Below are 21,942 nucleotides of genomic sequence, written 5' to 3'. Positions count from 1 at the left end.
TAGCACACAGGTTTTTCTGAAGATAGGACATTTCATTTTCCAAGTATAAATGCATCTTGCAGCATTTCATGGAAGCAAATTGCATGGCTTCTGGGTTCTTTTGAGTACGTGAATTCACAGACACAAAACAGATATTCACTCCATATTATCCCAGCCTCTCAGTTGGATAGCTCTTTCTTTAAAATGATTCCAGTTCCTACACACTTTCCTTCGTATTCATATTCATTTCCTTGGAATAAGAAAATAATATATACTTCCCTGTCTTTTTACAATGTTTTAAAAAAGAATACCTTAGGACATGGGGCTGGTCCTCACTACCCCCCTGTGAAACCCTGGCATATAGATGGGATTATCCAGGGACTAAAACCTCTTCTCTTTCGATAATAACCTTTGTACTTTAACATCGCCATTGCCGGTCACCTTCCAGTGTTGACTCAGCTTAGCAATGCCACCAACGCACTGATTATCGATAACCACTAGCTAACCCTGCTAACCCTGCTAACAGCCTCAAATGCAGTGACCAATTTAAATTCCACATATATGAAAAATATGTGGAAATATCAAGCCAAAGGCGATATCGAATAAAATGTCTCTCCCATCAATTTGGTACTCAACACAAGAGAGCAACACGTTGAGGGAACTTCTGCGTCTAACCTGAGTGCTTCTGGGGAAACAGTTGGTTCCTTTCTCCTGGATCCTTCTCGAGTCTCATCAGGCCATCAGGAAAGCTTCAGCTCCATTTTGGGTTTTTCGGTATCATAACAACATACTCCTTAATTAAGCTCACAGCTTATTATTGGGGTAAAATGTGGGCTGTTTCCCTTGGATACAATCTGAAATGGAGGCATCGGGCCTGGTCCCCAGGTTCCGCCAACTAATGTGCAAAAATAGTTTTCACAATTCCTTAATAACAGGCCAATTAGCTAAAAGCAATAGGCCAGTGAGTTATTTGAGTTACCCTGTTAATTGACTGAATTTAGCAGCCTGTTTAGTTAAAATAAGTAACCTGGAAATATCAAGTTAATTAAGTGGGGTCCCTTCTTTCTAGTATGTTAGAAACTACTAGCAATCTCTATGGCCTGATTGGATGGATTGTTGTAGCACTTTCTAAATTCGATGACATAACCAGTGGGAGAGGAAACTGATTTTATGATTAATTTTGCTCTTGCATCCTCCTTCCCGTCTCCAGAGTGATTTTGGAAGCCCCTGTGAAGTCCAGAGAGGCCGCTAGAGGCTACGAATGTCAGATAGTTTTATTTTGGCAAGTTTTAGTTTTACTCCACGGACCTGAATGCCTGGAGGGTATGGGAGGAGGGTACTGGGCTGCAGCTTCAGACTGCCTTTGGGTCTCAGGTAGAAAAAGTATCCTGAAACAAGATTTCAAGGGAAGAAAAAGAAGAGCATAGTAGAAGCTTATGTGGGTGACGGGGAAGAAGTACAGTGCAGAAAGCAGAGAACGTAATGACCTGGCGTGACTGGGCATCACCCCAGTCACCCCCAAAAGTGACACAGCTGAATTGGTTGGGAGGGATTAGAGCACCTCAATGGGCTGGGGCAGCAGAGTGAAGTGCCTATTTAATAATCAGATCAGGGGCTTCCCTGGTGGCGCAGTGGTTGAGACTCCGCCTGCCGATGCAGGGGACACGGGTTTGTGCCCCGGTCCGGGAATATCCCACATGCTGCGGAGTGGCTGGGCCCGTGAGCCATGGCCGCTGAGCCTGCGCGTCCAGAGCCTGTGCTCCGCAACGGGAGAGGCCACAGCAGTGAGAGGCCGCCTGTGCACTGCGATAAGGAAATGCAAATGTGACCGAGTTCAAGTAGGGGGGATAACGCACCACGTCTTCAATTGACAAGTTCTAATCGTCCTGTAGGGCTGGGAAAGGCTCAGCTTTCTAAGGAATGCACTTCTAAAAATACCAGGCAGAAACCTCAGGCCTTTCAGGGTGCTTAGAAATCTGCGTGCCCTTTCAGTATCTCATTTAAGGGAGCACCCAGCCTTGCAGCGTTCAGTTGGTGTTAAAGCCACCGAAGGGGAGGAGCTGAACAAATGGGCGTGTAGCAGGCTGAATTTCCAGGTCAGCATTTTGGAAGCCAGGGTTAAGACTGTTTTCGTTTTTTTGTTTTGTTTTTCCTTAAAGCAGTATTGGTAACTGTTCAGAAGAAAAGTTCTGGAGTCATGTGGCTTCACATTCTGAGAGCTCTGCCACCTGTTCTGCGACCCTGAGTCACTTAATTTCTGTGCCTTGCTTTACTCAACCTGTAAAATGAGGAGACTCATGTTGTTGGGAGGATAAAAGGGACGATGGGTATGGAGGGCTTCGAGGAACTTGGCACAAAAGGATTGATCAACCAGTGTTCGCTGTGATTTCTCTTGGAGCCCACATCCTGTATGTGCCTCAGCTGAAAGAAAGCCTTTAGAATTCCATGCCTATCTATGAAACAGAAACAGAATCATGGGCATAGAGAACAGATTGGTGGTTGCCAAGGGGGAGAGGGTTGGGGGAGGGATGGAGTGGGAGGCTGGGGTTAGCAGATGTAAGCTTTTTTATATAGAATGGATAAACAAGGTCCTACTGTATAGCACAGAGAACTATATTCAATATCCTATGATAAACCATAATAGAAAAAAAATAGAATTCCATGCTTTCTCTTGACAATGAGAATGTGCATGGTGGCGTGGTCCCTTTCTGTGTGCCTTTTTAAGGGAGGGATTTGGGTGGTGATTAAAGGAAGGAAGCTGACAAAGAGACCTCCAGGGAATGGGGGTCTCCCTCAGAAGTGTGCTCAGAGGAGAGTGCCGGGCTCCCACACACAGACAGGATTGGGGGATCATTGCTGTTTTTGTCTTCTTTTCTTTCCATATTTAACTGAAGCAACAAAGCTGCTTCATGTCCATTCTTGGCATTTTCATCACATGCCTTTGTCTTGTCCCTGGTTTCACAGTGGGATAGCTTGGTGGTGCTAAGCTATTTCCAAAAATCTGTTGGAAAACAGCTTTTGAAAGAAAGAGGCCAAGCACCTTACCCAGCTAAACTACATCACATACTGTGAGGAACCAAAACCGTTTGCTCAGTTAATGAAATAACAGTCTTTTACCTACGGCTTACATCTCCTTGTCAGTTCAATTTACCTTCTTGCCCATTTTCCCTTCAGAATGCAGGGCTTTCGGAACTGAGCTTCATTTCTTTCTGTGGAGACACTTTTTATATTCACTTAGTTACTGTGTGGCATTTTTCTGTCAGAAAGACCGCATTTGCTGTCATGAAATGACCCTAACATAATAAACCATGAATTATCTTTAAAACCTGGTAAAGGATTTTGAAGTTATAAACAAGTAATAAAATAATTTGCAGGCACTGTTATTTCCTCACCAGATTTCCCTAAAGAGACTATTCTGTGGCAAGATCGATTTATTATACAAATCATTGTAATGCTGGTTAATGGCTATTCCGATATTCATTTACTTTACTTTCAAATTGAGAGAGAGCTACGGGTGGAAGGTGTGAGGGAAAGTTCCAGTATCAGGTTCACTGAAGAATTAGAGAAAGAATTTTAAAGTGAGTAAGCACTTTTAAGGTCTCACATCATGTTTAATGTAAGTATAAGAAAGGGGGGAAATTGCTTTGAATCTGGTATGGAATAAAATTTTAAATGTTCTTGTATATGCATACACATTGACATGTTATGACAGCAAGTGGTATGTCATGCTATGAAAATTGCTAGGATCAAAGATGTACCAAGAGGACTTTTCTTTTTCTTTTTTTTTTTTTTTTGCCAGTAATATGTGTTATCATTTTATAACAAAAGCTCTCTCCAAAGAACACTGACCAAGTGTGTGTATAACACACGTGTGTGTGTGTATGTGTGTGTGTAGCTAGTTCACTGACACTGCTAGTCATTGTGTTTGCCTGCTAAATTATCTCCTCTTTTTATTTTCCAAAATTTCAGTACCTCAGGCATTTGGGACGGTGAGAGAGAGAGAGAATCAAATATTAACTGATTTTTCATAGTTGTATATTTTAAAATGCCTAAAATGGAAAAATAGATTAAAGAAAAGAAATGGAGGTGAGGAAGAAACGATAAGAGAAAAAAGACAAAGGAGAAAGGTAGAACAAGAAGGAAAGTGATGGGATATTGAAGAAAAAGAACTGGAAATCAGGGAAAGGAAGTGAAAAAGAACGAGGAGACACTGTCTCTCAATTATCCACAAGTAAGAGGCTCAGAAATAGTTCCTTGAGGGAAGAACATCTTTATTAAAGAATGGGAGAAAAAGACAAGAAGGAAATGACTACTGCCTGTCTCATGATTGAAGAGATAATGGGAAAAGGAAACCTTGCCAACCGTTTACTAAAAGGACAGAAAGCAGACCTGAAAACAGTTTTGAAAAATCATCATCTCGTATACTCCACCTCCTCCAATACGCATAATTCGCTCCCATTTTATTTATTTTTCCCTGAGCCTGTAACTATTAGGGGTTGAATTTGTTTGCCTGGCTTCCTGTCATTTAAACAAATTGGGGATTTATAGTCCACTCACACAAGAAGTCTGAAGCCAGGTGCTTGCAGACATTAGTCCTGCTGCTAAAAGGTCTCCCCACCAGGTTTCTGTGTCTCTCTTGGCTTTTCATGAATAGTTTTCAGAGGACTCTTGCAGCACCAGCTCTCATTCTGGCAGCAGGCAGGAGGGAAGGTGATGGCAAAGGGTAAAAGGGTGTGAATCCATTGAGACTATTCCCTTTAAAGAGGCTTTTAAGGAAGATCTGCTAATTACTTGGACTTAGATCTAGTTGGTCAGAATTGCTCACTTGGCCATCACTGTTTGAGAGAGGGACAAGCTAAAGCGGGGGTTTTGGTTGTCTGTTTAAGCTTAGCCCTTTGTTGCTGCCCTTAAAATTGGGATGCCAGTAAAGAAGGAAGGAATGAAAGCTAGGTAGACAGCTCTTTTCAAACTATATACATTAAATATACTGATGTTAAAATAATAGATGGGACTGGCCTTACCATTTTGTTGCTGATTATATAAAAGTATTGCATATTTCAGTGACTACTTACGTCTTAGAAAAAATGATTCGTCCTAAAACAGAGCTAAATGTTTACCAGTGGCTGCATTTTCTTTCCTTTTTTAATATACTCCAGATAATCACTGGGTGAAGTTGAAAAACTGAAATAAATGTAAAGAATGAACTATCTACATGAATGAAATCAACAGGAATAAAAAATATGAAAGTACTTGTGTCCATGACATGGATGTCCACAAATCTCTGTGGGAATCATTTGTAAGCAAGATTCCTTATTTTAAAAATAATGACAAGCGTGTTTGGCACTTTCTCATGGGGTTTTATGATAAAATAAGTTAGGATTAGTTTGTCTGCATGAAAGAAAAAAATAACAATGAGATAAAAACACGTAAAAGGAAGCTAATCCAGTCTCATCTGGTGATTTCACGAATGACTCAGCCACCTCCTAGTTTTCTGCTCAAATATCTTCACTACGGGGCTTCTATTTTCAAGTTTGCTTCATGAACAAAGATGACTTCTAGGGTTAAGTCATCTTTATCTTCAATACAGACAATACACAAGTAGAAGGAAGGACAGAGAGGCTGTGGAGCTGAGTCAACTCCCCCCTAAGTAACTTTTGTGGATGTCCCATACCGCACCGCTGTATATGTCTTACGGGCTGTAATGTAGTCTCATGCCCACACCTTGTGGAAAAGAAGGCTGGAAAAAGTAGTAGAAGATTGATTATACTGTCACTCTAAATAAAAATTGAGTTCTGTTTCTTTGGAAGAAGTAGAGAATGGATATTGGGTGGCAATTATCAGCATCTCTACTTCCAGCAGTTAGCAGGGTTCTTGACACACTGTGTACCTCAGTAAATAGGGCAGTGGCCACCCAGCCCAGTGCATGCTTAGAAATAGCTACTTCATGGCGTACATAATACAACAATTACAGCAAAGCCAAAAGGTTTTGGTTGCTAGCGGTAACATGTGTACCTTTGCAGCCTCTGCCCTGCTCGTGCTCATGGTCAGGCTAGTCTTATCTTTTGATAGCCAAACCCCCAAATCCCAAATATCCGACCTTGAAAGCTTTGCTAAATAATAAAGATATCAAGGAAGCTTTGTGTGGGGAAAGAGATGTTGATCACTGCACGTCCTGCAGGAAATGTCCCTGGATGACACTTTAAACCACTTGGTCTTCCTTCATGGGTGTTTCCCTCTGATAACATCTCCCCTCTCTTCCAATCCTTTCTTCAGAAGTTTCTCCTGCCTTCTGTTCAGGCCAAACTCTTACTCAAATTCCCAAAGCCTTCATCTCTCATTTATGGTAACACCAACAGCCCGGAAGTCCTTGAAACAAGGACCAGTGTCCCTTATTTAACCTTATTACTTATTCAACAGTTGTTAGCTAATAGATATGACAAGGTTCTGGATTCTTAGCAGAGTACAAACGTGTATAAAGCATGGTCACAGGGCTCCAGAAGTTTGAACTTTGGTATAATGTAGAATGTCAGTTCCGTGGGGACAAAGCTTGCTCTGTTTGGTTACCAGTGAGTGCTGTGAGCATCAGTGAGAAAACTTGTCAACAAGGCTTCATTTCTAATGGGGCCCAATGTACCTTTTCTGCAGCTCCTTGATTCGAGAGATTTGATTTATTTGTAACAGTAGAAGAAGGTGTGCTCCCCACAGGGCTAATAAACATAGCTATATTTATTACACTTTAATGTGTGCCAAGCACAGTGCTAGGTACCTTACGTAATTTCATTTCATCCTCTAAACAGTACATTGAGCTAAGTGTTTCAAGCAGAGCATAACTAAAATACTTGAGGGAGACAGGGGTCTTGACTAAAATTGGGTAGTGTTTTCACCAATACAGAAAAAAACTATAAACTGTGTTTCATAATTTATGTGGATGTTGTTTTCTGCTTTTGACGGTTTTATTATAATCTCAGTGATTAAGATATTTCCTACCCAGCAATCCCTGACCTGCATTTTGGAGGTTGAGAGCAAGGTACCTGTCTCTGTTCTCTGTACCTGGACCACATATACCTTACCTAAGATAATTAACATATCTGTGAAGTATAGGTGAAGAAGCTGAAACCTAGAGACATGAAATAACTTGCCCAAGGTTATGTAACTAGTAGCAGGACAGGCATTTAAAGCAAGAAGTGATCAACCAGAAAGTTCATTCTCTTAACCATTATGCTGTTCAGTTTTTTAGGTTCTTAATATTAGGGGGAGGCTTTCCCATAAACAAAGAATTAAACTTTTGGGGGTCAAACCTTGAATGACCAGATCACTCATTAAAAAGAATATTCTGGTAAATGTTTAATGACTGGCTGTCAAAGAAAGAAAACCAGCCCCGATTTTTAGCATTTGCCAATTCTGTGCCATAAATACCCCTCTCCTAGCTGATTTCAAGCAACCAAGGTGACAGCATCCAAAGAGGGGCTGGGAGAGGATGTACACAAGAGGCTCTTGTTAGCCAGTGTGAGCCCACATGTCACTGATCTATGATCATTAGTAACAATACCTGTGCTCTGCATTAACAGTCAATTAGATCATTAACCAATCTGTGAACTAACAAAGGTAGTATGTTGTGTGGCAAAGGCTTAAACGGTTTAGCCAAGTCAGTCAGAATTGAATCCTGGCCACACTACCAAATAGCTACGTGCCCATGTGACTGTGGGCAATTTACCCACCCTCTCGGAGCTTCAATTGCTTTATCTCTTACATGGAGGTTAACACCACCTACCTCAGGAGATTTGGTGAGTTTTTAATAACATACGGAAATTGCCTGATATAGGGTGAGTGTCAAGTATATTTAGTTGCCTGTATACTAACACTTATTTCTCTTCACTCATTTCATTGACAAGCACTAATTGATTACTAAAAATAAAAGAATAATATTTACTGGCTTTATGAAATATTTTTGTTTTCTTAATCTTATTTTACCTTTTGTTTTCCAACTTTTCAAAGAGATGCTAATGTAAGAAGTATTTACTTTCCTCTAATGCTACTATTAAACAAACAACAAACAAAATGACACACAAAACTAGCACAGGTTAAATAGTGACTATTACCTTGGTCTCAGTAGGGAGTAGTGGGGTTTGCTCCATCTAAATAAAGCAGCAAATACTCAGATCCTGCCAATTACTCAATACTATGAGACAGGGGCTTCCCGGGTGGCACAGTGGTTAAGAATCTGCCTGCCAATGCAGGGGACACGGGTTCAAACCCTGGTCCAGGAAGATCCCACATGTCGCGGAGCAACTAAGCCTGTGTGCCACAACTACTGAGTCTGCGCTCTAGAGCCCGCGAGCCACAACTACTGAGCCCTCATGCCGCAGCTGCTGAAGCCCACGTGCCTAGAGCCTGTGCTCCACAATAAGAGAAGCCACCGCAATAAGAAGCCCGGGCACCGCAATGAAGAGTAGCCCCCCGCTCACGGCAGCTAGAGAAAGCCCACGTGCAGCAATGAAGACCCAACACAGCCAAAAATAAAATAAATTTAAAGAAACTACTATGAGACAACATGCAGGCTCAGTGTTGCCAGATCTTTCCATTTTGCTGAAGAACCAGGAATCAATCTTTTGGTGAAACCTCCTAATTTTTAAACATCTTCTTTTAAGACGCTATAAAACCAGTACTCTGTAAGCCAGATCTGACAGATCAACTACCAGTTTGCAGCTTCTGAATTAATGGATAAGGAGGGCTTGGGTAGTAGAAAAAGTGGAGAGAGAAGCCTGAACTAGGCAGAGAGGCAGGAATGATGAAGGGAGGGGCATACTCCAGGCAGAGTACGGAGCCTGCCATGCTGGAGAGAAGCACTCTTGCGTAGATAAGCTTGGACCAGTACCTTTGGGAGAAATTGAGCCTGGTCTATCTAGCAGTCCAAGAAATAGGATTTTTCTTCCATTAAAAAATGGAGAATTTTTTTTGTCACGGAACGTGATATAATTAATCTGATAGTAGTTGGAGATGAATTCAAGAATGGGAAGCAGAACGTGTGTTTTCAGAGCCTCATCCTTGGTGCCAAACTCGGTGCCAAGTTTATATCTGGCTTAGCACTTTATACTTCTGCTGCAAATGGGGAAGATATTTTATCCCTCTGGGTCTCACAGTAATAAGACTGTTGTGAAGATTAAATGAATTACTGATTCTGAAGTGTTGAGGCAGTGCCTAACACATAGGAAGCATTCAAAACAAACTTAGCTGTTATTGTCAGTGTTCAAATAAAGGAAATGAGCAGCGTGAACATTAGTTAAGAGGTTGCTATAAATTGCAGGTGTAAATGGTTCGATGAAAGGAAGTCATTTATGGCCATAGATAAAGAAATGAAAGTGTAAAAGTAAAGACAGTGTTTTTCCATTTTTAAAAACATGGCTAATAAGAAAAATGTCCTACCTTGACAAATATAAGGACTTGTTAAAGAGGAATCTTACGATCATGGGAAGATGAGTTCAACTTGAGATGTGAGTAGAATTCGAGATAAAATATATATAATGTGCTGTCATCCGTTGTGTAGAGCAAGATAGATTGCACTTTAGATACGACACATTTACTGAAAAGGGAATGGTGTGCAGCACCTTGTGTTCAGTGCTTTAGAAGAAATCCAGATATGTGAAATGCAATCTAAGCCCTTCATCAAACGATATGTGTTTTATTTAACATGGCAAATTAGACAAGGACACACATGGCCATTCCACCAGTAAACGCTGGGCAAATGGCGGCCACAAGTGCTCTGAGTGTTCACAGGACAGAAGGATAAAGTAAGTTGGAGATGGAGGAGCGTGGGGGACTAAGTCTTGCTATGGGATGTGTGACAATGCGGTGCAGAATCTGGAGGGAAGAAAGTAAGCTTGAGAAAAGATACACTGGGGAATATATAGGTACGTTGGTTGGGGATCAAGAATCAAGTTAGTTTGGCTGGAACGTGGAGTTTTTTGGGTGTGTGTACACATTGTTGAAGCAGGAAAGATTGGGTAGGGGCCTATTAAAGAGGGTTCTACTGTCAGGATGAGGACTTTCCCTGTATGAGGTGAGGAGTTTGCACTGTGCATTTTAGCAATGCAGTAATACAAGGAATCTCTGCTTTTGAAACATGGCCATTTGTCTACGGGACTGAGTCGACAGATGAGGCAAGTGCATGAGGTACGATCTGCATGATTTTGTTCTATATGAGGGTGCTTGGAGGAGGAGATTAGATATGCCTTTAAGAAAAGCAGCAAAATTCTGCAAAGCAGCTGGTGCCCAGGAAAACATCTGTAATTCAGGAAAGAGAATGGGATTTAAATTGCAAATTTAATAATCACCTAGAAAGCATTGTTGAAAGCAGAAAGTAAACGAGATTTTCAAAGGAGCATATTCAGAATAAAAGAGATTCTGTGTTAGAGCCTTGGGTGATACCCACATGGAAGGAATGGGAAGAAGAAGAAAACTTAGTGAAAAGGACAGAGAAAAAGGGTCATTGAGGTGGAGGAAAAGCTGAGAAAGGGCCCTGTTGTGGAAAACAAAGATGCCAGAGTGCTGGGCAGCAGAGAGCCAAAATCATGCTTGGAGGTGAGTTCCTGGGGGCACCTCCACTCTTTTCCCCCAAAGAAGAGGACCTGTGGAAAAAGGATAAGGGACCCCTGAGCTCAGCCAACTCTGCAGAAGTCTGTAGTATTCCAAATTATAACTACAACTGCAATTGGATATATTGGAAATTCATCTATGTGATATATGCCTATATAAATTAAACTTATTTAGATTTTATAAAGTTGCTTACTTTTATTGGAAATGTCTGTTTCTATGTAGACATATCTTGATAATGAAACTCCATAGCACTAAGGTAATAATTCTGTAGTTGAAGATTTATCAAACTTGGCACTAGTGACATTTTGGACTGGATATTTTGTGGTGTAGGACTGTCCTGGGACTTGTAGGATGTTCAGCAGTATCCCTAGCCTCTGCCCACTAGATGCTAGAAGCACCTCTCAACAGTTGTGACAACCCAAAATTTCTTCAGTAGCCAAATATCCTTGGGAGGGCAAGATTGCCTCTTCCCCTGCATTGGGAAGCACTGCTATGGTGTAACAGTAGCCAAGGAAAGTTTTTTTTCTTTCTTTCCTTCTGCAAGGGGAGAGAAAACATACCTAGGCAATGAAGTTCTTGGAGTAATAAAATTATAGTTACCATATTTGTGACATCAAGGTCTTTATATGACATAAACATAGACATATTCATATATTTGCAAAGAGAAGGTTACACTTTCGACCATGGAGAGGAAGAGGCTGAAGTTATAAAACCACAGAATAAATTATTATATCTAAACAGATATGCCAGAGGGTAGTATTTTCATTTAGTGGCAAATACAGTTAAACAGACGTTCAGTTTGAAGCAAATAAAATCCTCCATGTATCTGGTGGCATCTTTATACTGATATAAATTGCAGTGAGAAGCAATTTGTATAAATCATTATTATTCCAGAGAGAGAGATATAGACCAAGCAAATCTAATGTGACAGATGTTATAAATGTCATCATTATGGTTTTTCATTTCAATTCAAACAGTTCGTAGACTTCTGATGGTATCAAATAGGGGATTGGAGCTTCTGTCAAAAAGGACAGTAGGCTTGTCACATAGCAACTTTGCGCAGGTTGAGCATTTTTACCTTTTTGTGGATAAAATGGGCTCCATTATATGGTCTTCAAAGCAAATATCTTAGAGTCTCAGCCTATTCCTGATCCATCTGAAATAACAGATTAAGACAGAACAAGAAAGAAAATAATTCTAGTCAGTATATAAACAATTTTTGATGTCTATGTAAAACAATAGTGGATTTTATATTTTTCATATCAAAAAATATTAAAATGCACGATACAGGGCCATATCAATAGTTCACAGAGGTCTCAGTTCTCATATGCAGAGAACATAAAACTGTCCTGTGCAGAAGTTGGCAATTTCATTTTCCTCCCTCAAATGCAGTGGATGATGTAGAGCAGAATTTATGTGTCTATAAGTGTAGGTTTGTAAGGCTATTTCATGAGAAATATTATTTCCCCTGAAGATCTTCCCTAAAACAGCAATGTATGGCTATCTACTGGCTACAGAGTCCATCTTCCATATTTGTGGGTTTCTCATCTGCTGATTCAACCAACGGCAGATCCAAACGTGGTTCGTTGAACTTGTAGATGCAAAACCAGTGGATACAGAGGGCTGAGGGTCAAGCGTATTCTTTGCACTATACCATCTTATGTAAGGGACTTGAGCATCAGGAGATTTTGGTATCCAGAGGGACTCCTGGAACCAATCCTCTGTGGATACAGAGGGAGGACTGTATATTCTTTTTGTGTGTGTGTGGGGTGGAAAGTTTAAGGAGTTTATTTTCGGTTAATACAATTTAAAATATGTGACAGCATGATTTAAGATATGTGACAGCATGATTTACTGTTCTTTTTTAAAATTAACTGTAGTTGACTTAAAATATTAGTTTCAGGTGTACAACATAGTGATTTGATATTTTTATACATTACAAAATAATCACTAGTGATTTAGTTACTCTGAGTCTAGTCACCACCTAGCAGCAAATTTATTACATTAGTATTGACTACATTGCCTGTGCTGTACATTATATCACAGTGACTTATTTATTTTGTAACTGGAGGTTTGTATCTCTTAATCTCCTTAACCTATTTCACTTATCCCTCTGCCCCTCTCCCCTTTAGCAACCCCTAGTTTGTTCTCTGTATTTATGAGTCTGTTTATGTTTTGTTATGTTTGTTCAATTGTTTTGTGGATTCCACATATAAGTGATATCATACAGTATTTGTCTTTCTGACTTACTTCATTAGCATAATGCCCTATAAGTCCATCCATCCCTTATTGGACATATCATGTGCAAATACCTTCTTCCATTCAGTAGGTGGCCTTTTCATTTTGTTGATGGTTTCCTTTGCTGTGTAAAAGCTTTTAGTTGAATGTGGTTCCATTTGTTTATTTTTGCTTTTGTTGCCCTTGCCTGAGGAGACAGATCCAAAAATTACTGCTAAGACTCATGTCAAAGAGCATACTACTTATGTTTTCTTCTAGGAGTTAATGGTTTCAGATCTTACATTTGAGTCTTTAATCCATTTTGAGTTTATTTTTGCATAAAGTGTAAGAAAGTGGTCTAGTGGCCATTTTTTTACATGTCCAATTTTCCCATAAACATTTATAAAAGACTGTCTTTTCCCCATGGTATATTCCTGCCACCTTTGCCATAGATGAATTGACCATATAAGCATGGGTTTCTTTCTGGGCTCTCTATTCTGTTTCATTGATCTATGTGTCTATTTTTCTGCCAGTACCATACTGCTTTGATTACTGTATCTTGGTAGTATAGTTTGAAATTAGGAAGCATGATACCTCCAGTTGTGTTCTTCTTTCTCAAGATTGTGTTGACTTTTCAGGGTCTTTCATAGTTCAGTACAAATTTTAAGACTATTTGTTTTCATTCTATGAAAAATCCCATGGGTATTTTGATAAGAGTTGCACTGAAACTGTACTTTGCTTTGGATAGTATGGACATTTTAACAATATTCTTCTAATCCATGAACATGTTACATCTTTCCATTTATTTGTGTCATCTTTAGTTTCTTTAACATCTTGTAGTTTTCAGAGTACATGTCTTTCACCTACCTGGTTAAATTTATTCTTAATGTATTTTATTCTTTTTGATGCAATTGTAAACGGGATTGTTTTCTTAATTTCTTATTCTGATAGTTCATTATTAGTCTATAGAAATGAAACAGATTTCTTCACATTTATTTTGTATCCTGCAACTTCACTGAATTCATTCTAGTAGTTTTGGGGTAGAGTCTTTAGGGTTTTCTAGATATAGTATCATGTCGTCTGAAAATGGTTGACAGTTTTACTTCTTCCCTTCCAATTTAAATGCCTTTTATTTCTTGTCTGATTGCTGTGACTGGACTTCTAATACTATTGTACATTGAATAAAAGTGATAAGAGTGGGCATCCTTGTTCCTGATCTTAGAGGTAAAACGTTCAGTTTTTACTGCTGAGTATGATGTTAACTGTTGGCTTGTCATATATGGCCTTTATTATATTGAGGTATGTTCCCTCTATACCCACTTTGTTGAGAGTTTTTTTAAAACCATAAATGGATGTTGAATTTTGTCAAATGCTTTTTTTGCATCTATTGAGATGACTGATCACGTGATTTTTATCCTTCATTTTGTTAATGTGGTATATCATATTGATTGATTTGTGGATATTGAACCATCCATGTATCCCTGGAATAAATCCCACATGATCATGGTGTATGTTCCTTTTAATGTATAGTTGCATTCAGTTTGCTAATATTTTGTTGAGAAGTTTTGCATCCATGTTCATTAAAGATATTGGACTGTAATATTCTTCTTTTGTAGTGTCTTTGTCTGGTTTTGATATTAGGTTAAGGCAGGTCTTGTAGAATAAGTTCAGAAGCTTTCCTTCCTCTTCAATTTTTGGAATAATTTGAGAAAAACAGGTATTAACTTTTCTTTAAATGTTTGGTAGAATTCGCCAGTGAAACTTTCTGGTCATGGGCTTTTATTTTGGGGGGAGTTTTTTGATTACTGAATCAATTTTACTGATAATTGGTCTGTTCAGATTTTTAAATTTCTTCCCGATTCAGTCTTGGAAGATTGTATGTTTCTAGGAATTTTTCATTTCTTCTACAAGGGCTATCCAATATTTTGATGTATAATTTGTATTTGTATTTTTGTGGTATTGATTATAAATTCTTTCATTTCTGATTTTATTTGAGCCCTCTCTCTTTTTCTTGATGAGTCTGACTAAAGGTTTGTCAATTTTGTCTTTACAGAGAATCAGCCCTTAGTTTCATTGATCTTTTCTATTTTTTTAGACTTTATTTCATTTTTTCTGCTCTAATTTTTTTTCTTTCTTTTACTAATTTTAAGCTTTGTTTTTTTCTTCTTTTTTTTTTTTGTTTTTAGTACATTTAGATATAAAGTTAGGTTGCTTATTTGAGATTTTTCTTGTTTCTTGAGGTAGGCCTGTATTTCTATAAACTTCCCTCTTAGAACTGCTGTTCCTGCATCCCACTGATTTTGGAACATTATGTTTCCATTTTCACTTGTTTCCAGGTATTTTTGGATTTTCTCTTTGATTTATTTGTTGACACTTCGGTTTTCAGTTACATGTTGTTTAGTCTCCACATGCTTATATTTTTTCCAGTTTCTTCCTATAATTCATTTCTAGCATACTGTTGTAGCCAGAAAAGATGATTAATATGACTTCAATCTTCTTACATTTACTAAGACTTGTTTTGTAGCCTAGCACGTGATCTATCCTGCAGAATGTTCTATGTGCACTTGATAAAAATGTGTATTCGCAGTTTTGGTGTAGAATGTTTTGTAGATATCTATTAGGTCATCTAGTTTAATGGTGTCATTTAAGGCCAGTGTTTCCTTATTGATTTTCTGTCTGGATGATCTATCTATTCATGTAAATGGAGTATTAAAACCCCCTATGATCATTGTATTGGTGTCTGTTCTCTCTTTAAGTTTATTAATATTTGCTTTATATATTTAGGTGCTTCTATGTTGAGTGTATATATCCTTACAAATATTATGCCATCTTCTTCGATTGGCTCTTTTATCATTATTTAATGCTCTTTGTTCTAGTCTTTGTTTTAAAGTCTATTTTGTCTGATATGCATATTGCTACCCCAGTTTTTTTTTTTAACATCTTTATTGGAGTATAATTGCTTTACAATGGTGTGTTAGTTTCTGCTTTATAACAAAGTGAATCAGTTATACATATACATATGTTCCCATATCTCTTCCCTCTTGCATCTCCCTCTCTCCCACCCTCCCTATCCCACCCCTCTAGGTGGTCACAAAGCACTGAGCTGATCTCCCTGTGCTATGCGGCTGCTTCCCACTAGCTATCTATTTTACGTTTGGTAGTGTATATATGTCCATGCCACTCTCTTACTTTGTCACAGCTTACCCTTCCCCCTCCCCATATCCTCAAGTCCATTCTCTAGTAGGTCTGTGTCTTTATTCCCATCTTACCCCTAGGTTCTTCATGACCTTTTTTTTTTCCCTTAGATTCCGTATATATGTGTTAGCATACGGTATTTGTTTTTCTCTTTCTGACTTACTTCACTCTGTATGACAGACTCTAGGTCCATCCACCTCATTACAAATATCTCAATTTTGTTTCTTTTTATGGCACTACCCCAGTTTTTTTGTTGTTTTGTTTCCATTTCCATGAAATATCTTTTCCCATCCTTTCACTTTTAGTCTTGGTGTGTTTTTAGATCAGAAGTGAGTCTCTTGTAGGAGGCCTATACAAGGGTCTCATTTTTAAAATCCATTCAGCTACCATATGTGTGTGTGTGTGTGTGTGTGTGTGTGTGTATTTTAATTGAAGTACAGTTGATTTATAATGTTGTGTTAACTTCTGCTCTACAGCAATGTGATTCAGTTATACATATACATACATTCTTTTTTATATTCTTTTCCATTGTGGTTTATCTCAGGATATTGAATATAGTTCCCTGTTCTACACAGTAGGACTTTGTTGTTGATTCTGTATGTAATAGTTTGCATCTACTAACCCCAAACTCCAAGTCCATCCCACCCCCAGCCCCCACTTGGCAACCACAAGTCCGTTCTCTATGTCTGGAACTCTGTTTCTGTTTTGTAGATAGATTCATTTTTGTCATATTGTAGGTTTCACATATAAGTGATATCATATTTGTCTTTCTCTTTCTGACTGCATTTAGTATGATAATCTCTAGTTGCATCCATGTTGCTGCATATGGCATTATTTCGTTCTTTTTTATGGCTGAGTAGTATTCCATTGTATATACGTACCACATCTTCTTTATCCATTCATCTGTTAATGGACATTTAGGTTGTTTCCATGTCTTGGCTATTGTGAATAGTGCTGCTGTGAACATATGGGTGCATGTATCTTTTTGAGTTTTAGTTTTGTCCAGGAGTGGGATTGCTGGATCGTATGGTAATTCTATTTTTAGTTTTCTGAGGAACCACCATACTGTTTTCCACGGTGGCTGTACCAACTTACATTCCCACCAACAGTATAGGAGGGTTCCCATTTCTCCACACCCTCTCCAGCATTTGTTATTTGTAGGCTTTTTTTTTTTTTTTTTTTTTTTGCGGTACACGGGCCTCTCACTGCCGTGGCCTCTCCCGTTGCAGAGCACAGGCTCCAGATGCGCAGGCCCAGCGGCCGTGGCTCACAGGCCCAGCCGCTCCATGGCACATGGGATCTCCCCGGACCGGGGCACGAACCCATGTCCCCTGCATCGGCAGGTGGACTCTCAACCACTGCGCCACCAGGGAAGCCCATTTGTAGGCTTTTTAATAGTGGTCATTCTGACTGGTACCTCATGGTACTTTTGATTTTCATTTCTCTAATAATTAGTGATGTTGAGCGTCTTTTCATGTGCCTATTGGCCATCTGTATTTCTTCTCTTGATAAGTGTCTATATAGGTCTTCTGTTCATTTTTGTATTGGGTTGTTTTTTGTTTCCAGCTTTCTAATTGTTGCCTCTGCACTTGGACTTGGAGTGAGTTTGTGCATGAGCCCTTTAAGAGCAGAGTCTCAATTTAGTACAGCCCTCTGGATCTCCCAAACTGAAGCCCCATTGGATTTCAAAGCCAGTTATGGGAACTTATCTTCCATGTGCCTATAGTCAGACCTGGGGTGTTTGATGTGGGGGTTCAAACCCCTTGCTCCTTGGGGAGGACCTCGATGGTTGTGATGTCCCCTCCTGTTTGTAGGTCACCACACTGGGGTTTGGGTCCTGACTAGATGGTGTCTCTGCTCCCTTTATCCATCTCAATGTGTTTTTTTCCTTTATATCCTTAATTGTAGAGGAGACGTTTGGCTACTCTTTAGGTTGCTCTGAGAGTGAGTTGCTCTATATATTGTGGCTTTTGTGTGTTCGTGCAGGAGATGAGCTTAGGATCTTCCTACTTCACCATCTTTTTTTTTAATTTAATTTTTATTTTTTATTGGAGTATAGTTGATTTACAATATTGTATTAGTTTCAAGTGTACAGCAGTGATTCAGTTATACATATACATATATCAATTCTTTTTCAGATTCTTTTCCCATATATAGAATACTGAGTAGAGTTCCCTGTGCTATACAGTATGTCCTTGTTGAATATTTATTTTATATATAGTAGTGTGTATATGTTAATTCCAAACTCCTATTTAATCCCCTGCCTCAGCATTTCCCCTTTGGTAACCATAAGTTTGTTTTTGAAGTCTGTGAGTCTGTTTCTGTTTTATAAATAAGTTCATTTGTATCATTTTTTAGATTCCACATATATGATATCATATGATATTTGTCTTTCTCTGTGTAACTCACTTAGTATGATAATCTCTAGATCCATTCATGTTGCTGCAAATGGCATTATTTCACTTTCTTTATGGCTGAGTAATATTATTGGGTTGACCAAAAAATTCATTTGGTTTTAAGTAACAATAAAAGACACATTTTTCATTTTCACAAAGAACTTTATTGAACAGTGTATTCACTAACCAAACAAACTTTTTGGCCAACCGAAAACATCATATATATGTACCGCATCTTTATCCATTCCTCTGTTGATGGGCATTTAAGTTGCTTCTATGTCTTGGCTCTTGGGAATAGTGCTGGGATGAGCATAGAGGTGCATGTATCTTTTCGAATTATAGTTTTCTCTAGATATATGCCCAGGGGTAGGATTGCTGGGTCACACTGATAGTTCTATTTTTAGTTTTTTAAGAAACCTCCATACTTTTCTCCATTAGTGGTGGTACCAGTTTACATTCCAACCAACATTGTAGGAGGATTCCCTTTTCTCCACACCCTCTCCAGCATTTATTGTTTATAGACTTTTTGATGATGGCCATTCTGACCAGTGTGAGGTGATACCTCATTGTAGTTTTGATTTGCCTTTTTCTAATAATTAGCGATGTTGAGCATCTTTTCATGCTATCTCACTGTCTTGATCCCATCTCTTGACCATGTAATCTTAACAGCAAAATGAAGACTTTATTTTGAGAATCTTTTCAGAATTTTAAGTGTAATACTCATTATATGCATAAATATGTATTATATAATAATCTTTATATGATTTATTTTATATCAGAATGCAGCAACATTAAAGATTATTCCTTTGACAGGGCAGATACCCATGATATCCAAGAATCCCGAGTTTTATTAGATCTTATGGGCTGGATTGTGTCCCTCCCAAATTCATGTATAGAAGAAGCCCTAACTCCCCACTGTGACTGTATTTGGATATAGGGCCTATAAGGAATTAATTAAGGTTAAATGATGTCCTAAGGGTGATGCCCTAATTCAATATAATTAGTGTCCTTATAAGAGGAAGCGACATCAGGGTTGCAAATGCTCAGAGAAATGGCCATGTGAGCACAGAGTAAGAACTTGCCATCTGGAAGCTGGGAAGAGAGACCTCAGGAGAAACTTAATCTTTTGACACCTTGATCTTGGACTTCGAGCCTCCAGAAATGTGAGAAAAGTAAATGTTTGTTGTTTAAGACACTCAGTTTGTGACTGTGATATTTTGTTATGGCAGTCGTAGCAGACAAATACACCGAAGAAGGTCACCTTTGCCTGAATTTCCCAAAAGTCCTATGCTCACTGCTATCATCTCTTAGACTTACAGGAACATACAGACTTTGGAAGATTCTGCCTCTTCAAACATCTCCAGAATTCCCTAGGAATGCATATGTTTATATCCACAACTGAGAATTTAGTGAGACTTGCTATTCTCTCCCAGTAGAATAGCAATGCATGTGTGCCTTTCAAGAGAGGATTCTACAAACCTTTGACTTAATGATGTTACCCAGGAAAATTTGGACTACTACCATCTTGTCCATTGCTCCACAAAGATAATCATATAAAATCTGACATAAATGCTACTGTTCTTGACAGATTATCCTGGAAATTTCATTGCTGCCATGATATTCTAGATGTCATTTCTACAGAAGTGAATGGGGCTGCTGCTACCACCTCTGTGGTATTTTGTGGGCACAGATTTAAGAGCAGCAAGGGCAAAGCCCCTAGTCACATGAAGCTTGTAATATTGTGGGAGAAGCAGCAATTAAGTTATCTTGTAATTAAAATGAGAGCATTTTCATATAACTGAAGTACCTAATCTTGGAAGTTGGGGAAATTTTCTCTGAAGAAGCACCTTTAAGGCTGAGGCCAGAATGATGAATAGGGGTCAGCTACTTGAAGAGTTAACCAATGAAGAGAATTAATGAAGACCTGAGGAAGCACAGAGCTGGGGAAACCCAGGCAACAGAATACCCATGTGCTAGACCATAGTGAGCATGCTCAATGGGGCTGGGTTAGCAGTGGGAGAAAAGCCTGGTAAGAATACACACTAGAGGAGGATGGGGAGAGCCCATGTGACATGATACCTTGGAAACCACATTTTATGTCTGGCAAAAAGTGAAATCTACTTTGTAATACTTCCAGGTGATTAATTTTACTACGCCAAGTAATCATAAAACAAATTACCTTGAAGTGATAGTTAACATGTGTATTGGCAGTAACTGAGTGGTCAAGTGAGATTAATTCAATTGATTTCGTTATGTGAGAGTATTTCTTTGGAGCTGGTGCAGAGACCACCTGTGTTGGATCTGTTGCTTGAAATATATTCCTGTGGGAAGCATTTAAGGTGTTGGAGACAGAGCTAGAGGGTATGTTCACAGTATGTAAAAACTCTGACTCTTGATAAGAGTCTCCGCTTGCCAAAAAAAGAATGGGGTTGTCTCTTAGTTTGTGGCAGCCCCAGAAGTCAGCTGCCTGAAGACCTCTGAGACTAATTGTTTGCCAAACCAGAGAGTTGCCCAGACTCTGAGAATTGATACTGCTAGGAACAGAACTCCACCTTTCTGCCATATGCTGTGTCTCCAGCAGGAAAGCAGAAGTGTGGGTTCCTCCTGCTGCGTTAAATGTGCCTCACTTAGTCTTAGATACAAGAACATTATCTTTTATGACAGGTCAACAGAGCTAGTAAGTTTATCCTCAGTTTACAATGTTAGTAGAGAAATACTCCTGCTTACTTTAGAAATCATTTCTAAGTCAAAGTAGTTTTTGAAAGTCTTAAGCAGCAGGTGCCTCAGCCACAATCTGTTATAACGCAGCCTGATAATTCCAGCAAATGAGTCTTAAATGCAAATGGCTCAACAGTGCCTTTAGCTTATAATTTATTTCTAAGACACTTACTATTGTCTACCCCAGAGCTGTTGAAATTGTTTAAGCTAGAAAAATAGTGATGGCTTTAAAAATGAAAACTAAGTAATTAGGGATGGCCCTCACAATATCCCCTGGGTAATCACTGGATCCATAAAGCAAAGATAATTGGTGAAATAAGACTTTGTTTTAAGTGTGTATCATTGTGGAACTAGTTGGTAGTCTCTACAGTAAAGATTGGGACATTGTAGGTAAGAGAAATCTTGGTTTGCCCAAACTTTATTTTCACCTATTTCTCATTCAACCACGCACTGAATTCTTTTTTTTTAATCAATTGCTCCTGGGTCACATGGAGGCACAACCTAGCAACTTATTACTGAGCACTGGCTGTACACCAGACATGTACTAGGGGCTGCCTGGGTATGATGGGGAAGACGAAGATAAATAAGAGCAACACTTTTTTTTCCTCAGGAGAATAACACTTAATGGAAGACAGAGAAAGATACATTAATAAATATAATACTGTGAAATGACAGGTACTAAAAGTGAAGAATGAAACGTGCCATCAGACCAGGGCTTTGGTGCCAGTTGATCATGAAATAAGGAAAATGTATAGAAATTTTTCATAAAGTTAAATATTTAATTGAAAGGACTTAATTCTAAGGTAAATGTCCTTCCTGATTTTTTTGAGGTGAACATGATTCT

The sequence above is a fragment of the Orcinus orca genome, chromosome 7, assembly GCF_937001465.1.
Source record: "Orcinus orca chromosome 7, mOrcOrc1.1, whole genome shotgun sequence".
In the NCBI taxonomy this organism is placed as follows: domain Eukaryota; kingdom Metazoa; phylum Chordata; class Mammalia; order Artiodactyla; family Delphinidae; genus Orcinus; species Orcinus orca.
This window is presented reverse-complemented; position numbering follows the sequence as displayed.